Source organism: Zingiber officinale, unplaced genomic scaffold (assembly GCF_018446385.1).
Source record: "Zingiber officinale cultivar Zhangliang unplaced genomic scaffold, Zo_v1.1 ctg157, whole genome shotgun sequence".
Classification (NCBI taxonomy): domain Eukaryota; kingdom Viridiplantae; phylum Streptophyta; class Magnoliopsida; order Zingiberales; family Zingiberaceae; genus Zingiber; species Zingiber officinale.
Window position 1 is genome coordinate 358034 of NW_024589851.1, and position 11813 is coordinate 369846.

Below are 11813 nucleotides of genomic sequence, written 5' to 3' on the forward strand. Positions count from 1 at the left end.
TAATGCTGATGTAGAGAAACGTCATGGTAAAAGTATCAAGACACTACAGTCTGATCGTGGTGGCGAGTACCTCTTAGGAGAGTTTAGCAGTTACTTTTCAGAGGCCGGGATTTAACCCCAACAAAATGGTGTGGCAGAACGAAGAAATAGGACTCTTATAGAAATGGTTAGATCAATGATGAGTTATTTAGAATTATCAAATTCGTTTTGGGGATATGCTCTGGAAACGACAATGTACATTCTAAACTTGGTACCTTCTAAGTCAGTAAACTCTACTCCCACAAAATTGTGGAATGGGCGTAAGCCTAGTTTGAAACATATTGGGATTTTGGGTGGTCCAACACATGTGCTGAAGGGAGACGCAGATAAGTTGGAATCACGTACAGAAGATTGCTTGTTTGTGGGTTATCCTAAAGGAATGAAAGGTGTTTTATTTTACAGTTCTAAAGATCAGAAGGTCATTGTTAGCACCAATGCCTGATTTTTAGAGGAGGATTATGTAATGAACCACAAGCCCATGAGTAAAATTATTCTTGAGAAAATAAGAGAAGACACGTCTACTTTAGTACCAACGGTACAAGATGAGATACCATAAGAAATTGCAACACGTGTCACAAATGATGCATAATTATAAGAAGTGCCTCGTCATAGTGGGAGGGTTGTTAGGCAACCTGATAGATTCATGTTTTTAGAAGAATCTTCGGACTTGATCCCTAGTGAACATGAACCTGATCCCTGGACATATAATGAAGCACTCCAAGATAAAGATGCAGCATCTTGGCAAAGTGCAATGAACTCTGAAATAGAATCTATGTACTCTAATAAGGTCTGGGAGCTTGTAGAACCACCAAATGGTGTAAAAGCCATTGGATGTAAATGAGTCTACAAAAGAAAAAGAGAGACAGACGGGAAGGTGGAAACTTTCAAAGCAACGCTTGTTGCAAAAGGGTATACTCAGAAAGAGGGAATCGATTATGAGAAAACCTTTTCACCGGTAGCCATGCTTAAATCTATCCGGATTCTTTTATCTATTGTCGCTCATATGGATTATGAGATTTGGCAAATGGATGTCAAGACAACTTTCCTTAATGGAAGTCTTGAAGAAAATATCCATATGAAGGAACCAGAGGGATTCATTGCGAAGGGCAAAGAACATCTTCTATGTTATCTCAATCGATCTATCTATGGACTGAAGCAAGCTTCGAGATCTTAGAACATCCGGTTTAATGAAGTGATCTAGTCTTATGGATTTATTCAGTGTCCGGATGAGTCATGTGTATACAAGAAGAGTGACGGAAACGTGGTGGTATTTCTTGTACAATACGTAGATGACATTTTACTCATTGGTAACAATGTCAAAGTGTTGTCAGACGTAAGGGTATGGTTGTCCAAGCAGTTTGATATGAAGGATTTGGGAGAATGTGGACATATTCTTGGGATCAAAGTAATAAGGGATCGCATGAAAAGAATGTTGTGTTTATCCCAAGCTTCATACATCGATACTATTCTAACTCGTTTTATAATGCAAAACTCCAAGAAAGGTTTTCTACCTTTTTGGCATGGAATACCTTTATCTAAAGAGATGTCTCCTAAAACATCAAAGGAAATAGAGGGCATGAAGGCAGTTTCTTATTCTTTGGCTTTAGGAAGCCTAATGTATTTGATGTAATGTACGAGACCGGATATCTGTTTTGCCATGGGCATGGTTAGCAGGGACAAGGACATTGGACTACTGTAAAGCATATATTGAAGTACCTTAAAAGGACTAGAGATTATATGATAGTTTACCAAGCAGATGATTTGCTTCCTGTAGGTTACACGAATTCGGACTTCCAATCAGATAGGGACAAATAGTAAGTTGACCTTAGGGTATGTGTTTACTTTGGGAGGTGGAGCCATAGTATGGAGGAATGTTAAGCAGAAATACGTTTTGGACTCCACCATAGAAGCTGAGTATGTGGCAGCATCTGAGGCAACCAAAGAAGTTGTATGACTCAGAAACTTCTTGATGGACTTAGATGTGATTCCTGGTTTGCTCAAAATTATCACAATTTATTGTGATAATAGTGGTGCAGTAGCAAACTCGAAGGAACCATGAGCCCATAAGGCAAGTAAACACATTGAGTACAAGTACCACCTGATACAAGACATTATAAAGCGAGGAGAAGTTGTTGTCGCTAAGATTGCATCAGAAGATAACCTGGCAGATCCTTTCACTAAGGTCCTTCTGGCGAGAGCTTTTGATAGACATGTTGAGGGGATGGGGATCAGATGTATGACAGTATATATGGCAGCATAGCTTTTAGTATAATTGGGAGATTGATAGAATGTATACTAAAAGCCTAGCTTTTTGTATAAACATTTATTTTAAAATAAGAATCACATTTGTCAAATATCTGCATTTAGTTAAATGCAGTTGCCCATTTAATTTATATTATAGATAATATGGTGTGTGGTGTCACACAGAAGATCATGTTATCAGTTCCTTATAAATTATAAATAGAAGCTCACAACCAAGATCATGTTTTCGCCAGTAGCCATGCTTATGTCTATCCGGATTCTTTTATCTATTGCCACTCATATGGATTATGAGATTTGGCAAATAGATGTCAAGACAGCTTTCCTTAATGGAAGTCTTGAAAAAAATATCCATATGAAGCAACTAGAGGGATTCATTGTAAAGGGCAAATATCATCTTGTATGTAGCTCAATCGGTCTATCTATGGACTGAAGCAAGCTTCAAGATCTTAGAACATCCTGTTTAATGAAGTGATCTAGTTTTATGGGTTTATTTAGTGTCCGGATGAGTTTTGTGTATACAAGAAGAGTGACGGAAACGTGGTGGTATTTCTTGTATTATACGTAGATGACATTTTACTCATTGGCAACAATGTCAAAGTATTGTCAGACATAAGGGTATGGTTGTCCAAGCAGTTTGATATGAAGGATTTGGGAGAATGTGGACATATTCTTGGGATCAAAGTAATAAGGAATCGTAAGAAAAGAATGTTGTGCTTATCCCAAGCTTCATACATCGATACTATTCTAGCTCGTTTTAGAATGCAAAACTCCAAGAAAGGTTTTCTACTTTTTTGGCGTGGAGTACCTTTATCTAAAGAGATGTCTCCTAAAACATCAAAGGAAATAGAGGACATGAAGGCAACTCCTTATGCTTCGGCTGTGAGAAGCCTAATGTATGCGATGCTATGTACGAGATTGGATATCTGTTTTGCTGTGGGCATTGTTAGCAGATATCAAAGTAACCCATGAAAGAGACAAAAACACAAGGAGTCTTACTTGGTTTGCAATCATAAGATTGCTAATGCAAGGAAAATGAAGCGCACTTTTATGACGATCTCCTTCTGGCGGAGTAGCCTCTTACAACGTTAACAACTCACAAATAAAAGTAGTGTTAGAATGTATACTAAAAGTCTAACTTTTTGTATGAACATTTATTTTGAAATGAGAATCACATTGGTCAAATGTCTGCATTTAGTAAAATACAGTTGTCCATTTAATTTATATTGTAGATAACAAGGTGTGTGGTTTCACACAGGAGATCATGTTATCAGTTCCTTATAAATTATAAATAGTAACTCACAACCAAGATGAATTGGGACAAACCATTGGAATGGTTGTAGTGTAATTTGGTACTAGTTTATCTTGACTATAAAATTACACTAGTACACTATGTGTGTTTTGAGCAGGACCATTTGAGGTTGTTCCTTTTATACTGATTGCATAAAAGAACAGAACCTCTATTAATATGGATGTGTGTACTCTTAATCCTGATATAATAACAAGCACATGTACTTAGTATTTATTTCTTTAATTTATCAAAGGGTGAGATTTATTCGTTAAATCAATAGGCCCAATAAGTTGGGAAATAATATTATTTATATAGTGTGTTGTTGATTATAGAAGAAAACTGTGTCCTATTTATTAGAATGATGATGTCCCCTTGAGGAGCTCATAAGGATTGTCATGTAAACCTTGCAGGTAGACTTAGTTCCGAGATGACAATGAAGTTGAGTGGTACTACTTTTGGAGCTAGATGTTAATTAAGTGAGTTGTCAGTAACTCATTTAATTAATGGGCATTTGATATCTTAAACATAGGGAGATTAACACACATGATAAGAAGGAGCCCATAATGTAATATGGGATTGGTGCGGTAGTTCAATAATAACTCTTTAGTGGCATGAGTTATTATTGATGAACTTGAATTGGGTGTTCGGGTTGAACACAGGAAGCTCAAGCTCATCAGGAGGCCAAAGCCAATTCCTCCTCTACGTCCCCTGTTGTAGCCTCTATGTATAAAGCCTTGTATCCAACCAAGTCCACTTCTTACCCAAGTAATGGGTCGGCCACATCCTTGCTTGGTGCCCAAGCAAGGGCCGACCAAGCTTTGCTTGGAGCCCAAGAGGTGGCTGGTCAAGCCTTGCTTGGTGCCCAAGCATGGGGCACCAAGCAAGGGGCTTGCCACAAGGAATTAAAAAAAGGGAGTTTTAATTTTTTAAAAATCTTTCCTTTTATAGCCATCCTCCTTGGGATTTAAAAGAGATATTTTAATTATAAAAATCTTTCCTTTTATAGCTATCCCATGGAGTCATAAAAGAACGACATAAACATAATTCTTATTAACTAAAAGCAGGTCATTCTCTTTAGCCGAGTCACTACTACACACGTCCTTCTTGCCCCCTCCTGCTGCTCCCTTAGTACATCCATTCTTTACCCTTATCTGTGGTACAAGGAAAGTAAGCTGTGAGCACTCAAGGCTCAGTAAGATCCTTTCCTACTCACAAAAACCGTATAGCATAACTAAAACTCCAAGGCATAAAGCATAAAGACAACTCATCATATCATGTATAGAAGCATCATATCATAACATAATCATAAAGTTCATCCTAGCATAACATAATCATGATCATAGCATATCATAACATAATCATAAAGTTCATCCTAACATAACATAACATAATCATATACATTATGGCATATCATGATAAAATCATAAAGTGCATCCTAGCATAACATAACGTAATCATAATCATAGCATATCATAACATGATCATAAAGTTCATCCTAGCATAACATAACATAATCATAATCATAGTATATCATAACATGATCATAAAGTTCATCCTAGCATAACATAACATAATCATAATCATAGCATATCATAACATGATCATAAAGTTCATCCTAACATAACATGTCATAATCATAAGCATCATGGTATATCGTAACAAAATCATAAAGTGTTATGCAAGATGACTTTCAAAAACATGATTCATGCAATAATATATGCAACATGTCCTTTGAAAACTTATTACATACATACTTAAACATAATCATGACATGATTAGGGCCCCGGCTTGTACCACATACATAAATGTGCGCGTCCTATGTAGGTCCAAGATAGCAAGTCTTGAACCCTACAAGACATACATACTAGGACCGTTTCTTAGTCCATCGACCTAGGGGCACTTAGGAGTCCATCCCTAACGAGACCCGTTTCTTAGTCCATCGACCCCGGGGCGCTTATGGAGCCCACCCTTGGTACAAGCCATATAAAGTAAAGTAGCATGTCATACATATCATGGTTCTTATTATTTCATGCACATCATGTTTCTTATCATATCATACCATCTAGAATTTGGGCACACAGCTCATCATAATGGCATGTAAAATTTGGGCACACAACACATCATAAATACATGCATAGTTTGGGCACACAGCTCATCATAAATAGTATGCATAATTTGGGCACACAGCTCATCATAAATATCATGCATAAATTGGGCACACAGCTCATAAATAGCATGCATAACTTGGGCACATATCATAGGATAAGGGTTACCATCATACCTAGATCATAAGTGTACATAATTAAACATAGAAACATAGCAAGTTCTTACCACATCATAAAACATTGCATGTGAGATACATGGAAATCATATTTAGATTTCTAACCCTAATGTCATATAGTAGTCGATTCATATAGTTGTGATTTAGGTAAAAAAAAACCACATACAAGCATGTGAACCCTAAACCAATATCATATCATATACCATAAGGAACAACATGAGCATAATTAGGTTAGATTCTAAGTTTCCTAGGCCCTTAAACATGATTGTGGCTGAAACTTGTAAGGCTTGAATCTAGGGTTCAAGTGTCATAAAAGCATGAGAACCCTAAACAAATTTCATAGCAATTATTTCAAGGAACAACATGAGCATAATTAGGTTAGGTTCTAAGTTTCCTAGGCCCTTAAACATGATTGTGGCTGAAACTTGTAAGGCTTGAATCTAGGGTTCAAGTGTCATAAAAGCATGAGAACCCTAAACAATTTTCATAGCAATTATTTCAAGGAACAACATGAGCATAATTAGGTTAGATTCTAAGTTTCCTAGGCCCTTAAACATGATTGTGGCCGAAACTTGTAAGGCTTGAATCTAGGGTTCAAGTGTCATAAAAGCATTAGAACCCTAAACAAATTTCATAGCAATTATTTCAAGGAACAACATGAGCATAATTAGGTTAGATTCTAAGTTTCCTAGGCCCTTAAACATGATTGTGGCCGAAACTTGTAAGGCTTGAATCTAGGGTTCAAGTGTCATAAAAGCATGAGAACCCTAAACAATTTTCATAGCAATTATTTCAAGGAACAACATGAGCATAATTAGGTTAGGTTCTAAGTTTCCTAGGCCTTTCAACTTGTTGGGCCCAAAAGTTTATGGGCATGAAAACAAGTTCTAACCTCACTACAACATGAGCATGTCATATTATTTTCATAACTTGTCTTAAGGATGATCATGGCATGATTAGTTTAGGTTTAACCATTTTCTAGGCCCCTATTCCTATCATGGCCGAATACTTAGGAGCATGGAATAAAATTCATTCATCATATAGGCATGAGTATATCATGTTAACAACTTTCTCATCATGAAGTACTTATCATAAAACAAAAAGGAGCATGCTTGGTTTGAGTCTCAACTTACCTATCTCCTTTATTCATGTTTGGCCGAGAGTCTAAGGGTATGACTCCAAGTTCTAATCAAACATTCTAGCATATAAACCTTAGATAAATCCCTACTTTAAGATACATGTTACAAGAAGCATATTGAGCATGTCAAGATTTAGGTTTTTACATTTCCTAGGTCCTTCTTTTTGGTCTTGTCTTGGCCAAAAATCTCATGAAGGTATCCTAGGTTTTTAGACAACCAAATCTCATAGAAAATACACAAGCTATTGTACCACAGGTGAGGGAAACTTACATCCTTTCGCTTGTGGTTTTTCTTGAAGAAAAAGGTATCCTAAGTGCCAAGGAAGAAGAGAGCTTCTTCTTCTTGTACCTCCTTTTGCTTCTCTTGCTTGGAAGGGATGGATCTTGAAGGCTTCTTCTCTAAACTTAGTTTTTCTTGGAGAGGAACTTAGCTTAGCTTTCGGAATAAGGAGAGGGAAGGGCTCTTGGTTTCGGTGGAGAATGAAGAAGGAGAAGGAAGGAGGAAGAAAAAAGAATTAAATCCCTTGTTTTTCTTCTCCCAATCCTATTTATTCCTAGGTAAATGAAACATGTCTTCATTCATTCCCTCAACTTCTCTTTTCCCTCATTCCTTTAATTCCCACGAAAATAGAGAGAGGGAGGGAAGTGGGCAATTTATCTTTTGCTTGCTTCTTCTCTTTACCAAGAGGAAGAGGAGGTAAGCAACTTGGTTTTCTCTTGCTCTCTTGTTTAGTTTTATTTTATTTTCTTCTCATCTTTAACTAAATTTTCATTCCTTTCTATCCATAAATTATTCATTATTCTAGTGGTTATCATACATCAATTTATCTCCATTATTTGTGGGAGGTTCAAGGTTCAATCCTTGACCTCACCTCTTCTTATTCTATTTTTGGTTTCTGTTTTCCCTTTTCTCTTATTCTTTTTATTTCTATGCTCTAAAGAAAAATAATACCCATATACTTATCTTATAATTTCATGGGTGTTATATATAATGGGAGTGAACAAGGAAAAGTATAAGATAAGTGTATTCACAATTAGAGTCCCAATGTTGCATGTCTCATGCAAGCAATCTAGAAACCCAAAACAAAATAAATGCATGCTTCATTAAACAATCTAAAATACTTAAGTCTTCATGCATGAACGAGTTCCCATGCTTATCAGTGTTCTTCCGTTAAGTTGGGCCAGTCATGGATGGTTATGTCCGATTACGTGGATTAGGTCACGACAAGCAGTTGGGATTATCTTGGTCTCTCCATGCTCATAGTCCTCCCAATGTTTTTGATTAGGCCATTTAGTGCTTCCTCGAAACGCTTTGCCCGCAGTCTTGTAATTGGGCCTTCCGAAATTGATAACTGATCTCTCCTATCTACAGCCCTTGGGCATACATAACACTTCTGAAAAGGAGTGAGCTCAAATTATAACCTGTCAAAAGGGGATATTCAGCATCATTAAAAGTAGAATGTACGATAGTCACCTGGTAGTCAAGTTGTAGACATTATCATTGATGTCACTAATACTTAAAGGGTCATCAGATCAGAAATAGACTTAGGTCTAGTCAGTCGGCTACGCCTCCATAGACTAGACTTGAAGGGGAGGCTAGTAATACGGGTTATGATAAGTGGATCCTTTGCAAGAGAGAAAAAGGCGCAACAAGGACAAGGAAGGCTGAAAAGAGCAAGATAAGGATATAGTAGGTCGCCCGAAAAAGATTTGGGCCGATAAGAGTGTTGCTGCGTGTTTGGCAGGCCAAGACCGGTCGAATGCAATAGATCGACCGAGCATATGAGTTCGGTAGGCAAAGACTAGCCAAGTGGAAGAGACCGACCGAACGTAGAAGAAGTTAACCTTAAGATGTCCAGAATGCTTATATACGCTTGACGGGTTAATCTCGATCGATAATATATGATCGACCAGGCTCGATAGATCCACCGAGCACAGAGACATTTAGTCTAACACGACCCTTAGCATACGGCCGACCAAGGGAAGATCGACCAAGCAATAGTATTTGTATACGCCCGACTGGTTAATCTCGGTCGATAAGGTATGACCGGCCGAGCTCAATAGATCGGCCGAGCACAGAGGCATCTAGTCTCGCATGACCCTTTGCATACGGCCGACCGAGGGAAGGTCTACCGGGCAATAGTGTTTGTATACACCCGACTGGTTAATCTCGATCGATAAGGTATGACCGGCCGAGCACAGAAGCATTTAGTCTTGCACGACCCTTAGCATACGGCCGACCGAGGGAAGGTCTACCAGGTAATAGTGTTTGTACACGCCCGACTGATTACTCTCGGTCGATAAGGTATGACCGGCCGAGTTCAATAGACCGGCCGAGCATGGAAAGTAGATCGAGCATAAAGGTCTTCAACCTTGCACGGTTTCTGGCATATTTACAATAGTAAAGTCCTGGTTGGGTATAAATAACCGATCGAGTATAGAATACCTGCCGAGACTAGTACAATAAAAGATATTCCTCATATATACAGAATGGACTTATGTGACTAACCAAGTGTATGTAACAGAACCATAAGAATATATGATCATATGATAGCTTAATTGATTTGGCGACAAACAGCTTCTAGAAGTCTCCACAGTTATGCTAAACGACAAAGAAGGTACATCTGGGGCAAGAAAAGATTCCTTAAACTATTATTGCAGTTTCGGCTTACGTCATCTCTTAACAAATTTTAACAAACCAGAGTCCACCTCATGACTGTGGAGGTTAGATGAGGTGGAATAAAAAAGGGGATCCTCTCCATTGGCCAAGTACACAAACATACGCATTGCATCAGAATCAAACCGTAATTCCATTTTTCCTGTACTTCTTCTTCTCCGAGAGACTGACTTGAGCGTCGGAGGGGGCCAGGGATTCCCACCCCGGTCTTAGGTCACTAACGCTTTGTTGATCGGTCTCATAGTGCGCAGGAGGTGGAGATCATCCATTAGACCGCCGAGCCTTCGCTGATCCATGGTGTTCCTCATCGGAGATCGCTTTCTCATGGGGGTACCTTGCCGGAGTTCAGTTTTGCGAGGTATTGTTCACAGATCCACTTTAGTTTTCTCGGATCTATTATTCTGTATCCAGACTCTAGTGAGGTATGCTGTGGTTTTCTCGAATCCTCCTTTGTTCGCCGGCATCAAAGTTATAGTTTATCACCGCTTCTCATTGCCCAGCGCTTCATCCCGCAAATTCTCAGACAGGATCATATATGTTGTTGGTAGATTCCTATTGGATATTTTCATACAGATATTGGTGATAGATGGATCATATATTCTTGATATACCTATATTGTTTGAGCATATGTTTCTGGTTTATATTATTGGGAGTATCATGTTGATTATACCTTGTTGTATGTGCATAAGTCTCTGCATGTTTTATTGGCAATATCTTACTGATTATACTTAGGTTATATGTACGTACATGTATGATGAGTATTATTGGAGGTATTTTATCGATTAAACCTATGTTGTGGTGCGTGTACACATGTCAAGTGTATTATTGGAGGTATCCTGTTGATTACACCTATGTTGAGTGTTCACACCAGTCTAATGTGTACTGTTGGAGGTATATGTTGTTTCTAACGCATTGTGTGTGCACACATGTCAGATGTGTACTATTGGAGGTATCATGGTGATTATGCCCGGATGGTGTGTACTATTTGTTGGGGTTGTAAGGTTGCAAACATAGCCCCACATTGAAAATACATGTGAAAGATCGTGGGTTTATAAGAAAAAGATATCTCTATTGGCATGAGGCCTTTTGGGTAGAGCTGAAGAGAAAAATCATGAGGGCTTAGGCCTAAAGTGGACAATATCATACCATTGTGGAGATATCTAAATTCTTTTCTATCCTACAATTGCTATCAGAGTGAGGTCGCTCTTCACCGGACTAACTGCCGGAAGAAGCATGAGCCAGAGCCATGATCTAAAATTGAACCATGTGGGTGAAAACCTAGAACAAAGTAGGGGAGGCCCTGAACAGGTCAAGGTGACCTGATGCTCGAGGGGAGGCCTTGAGCAGGTCAAAGGTGACCCGATGCTTAGAGGGACCCTGCGGTCCTTTGTTTAAGGGGGGGAGGGGATTTTTGGGGTTGCAAGGTTACAAACATAGTCCCACATTGAAAACACATGGGAAAGATTATGGATTTATAAGAAAAAGATATCTCCATTGGCTTGAATCCTTTTGGGTAGAGCCCAAGAACAAAACCATGAGGGCTTAGACCCAAAGTAGACAATATCATACCATTATGGAAATATCTAAATTCTTTTCGATCCTACACTATTGGAGGATCATGTTGATTATACCTATGTTGTAGTATGCACACGTGACTATTGTGCTATAGGTGTGACTACTTACTGCATATGTTATCTGGTGGATACTCGTTGGATCTCTTCATACATATTGATATATATGAGTGTTAGATCATGTTTTGGATATATCGAGGTTTATCATGATCGGTATGATTGTGTATTATTGCATATAGTTCATATACTCCTGTTGATGTAGTTGGTTACTATGTATATAGTGTATATCTTGTCAATTAAGTGTCCTACGAGTGGATGGTCGACTATGATGTTGAGAGAGTTGACAGTGACCTGTCAACTAAGTCTCCTACTAGTGAGTGACCCATTACGATGTTTAGAGAGTTGACAATAATTGTGATATATATATCCTATCAATTAAGTCTCCTAGAGTGGAAGACCAACTATGAATTGAGAGAATTAACAATAACCTATCAACTAAGTCTCCTACTAGTGAGTGACCCACTATGATGTTGAGAGAGTTAACAGTGGTGGTGATA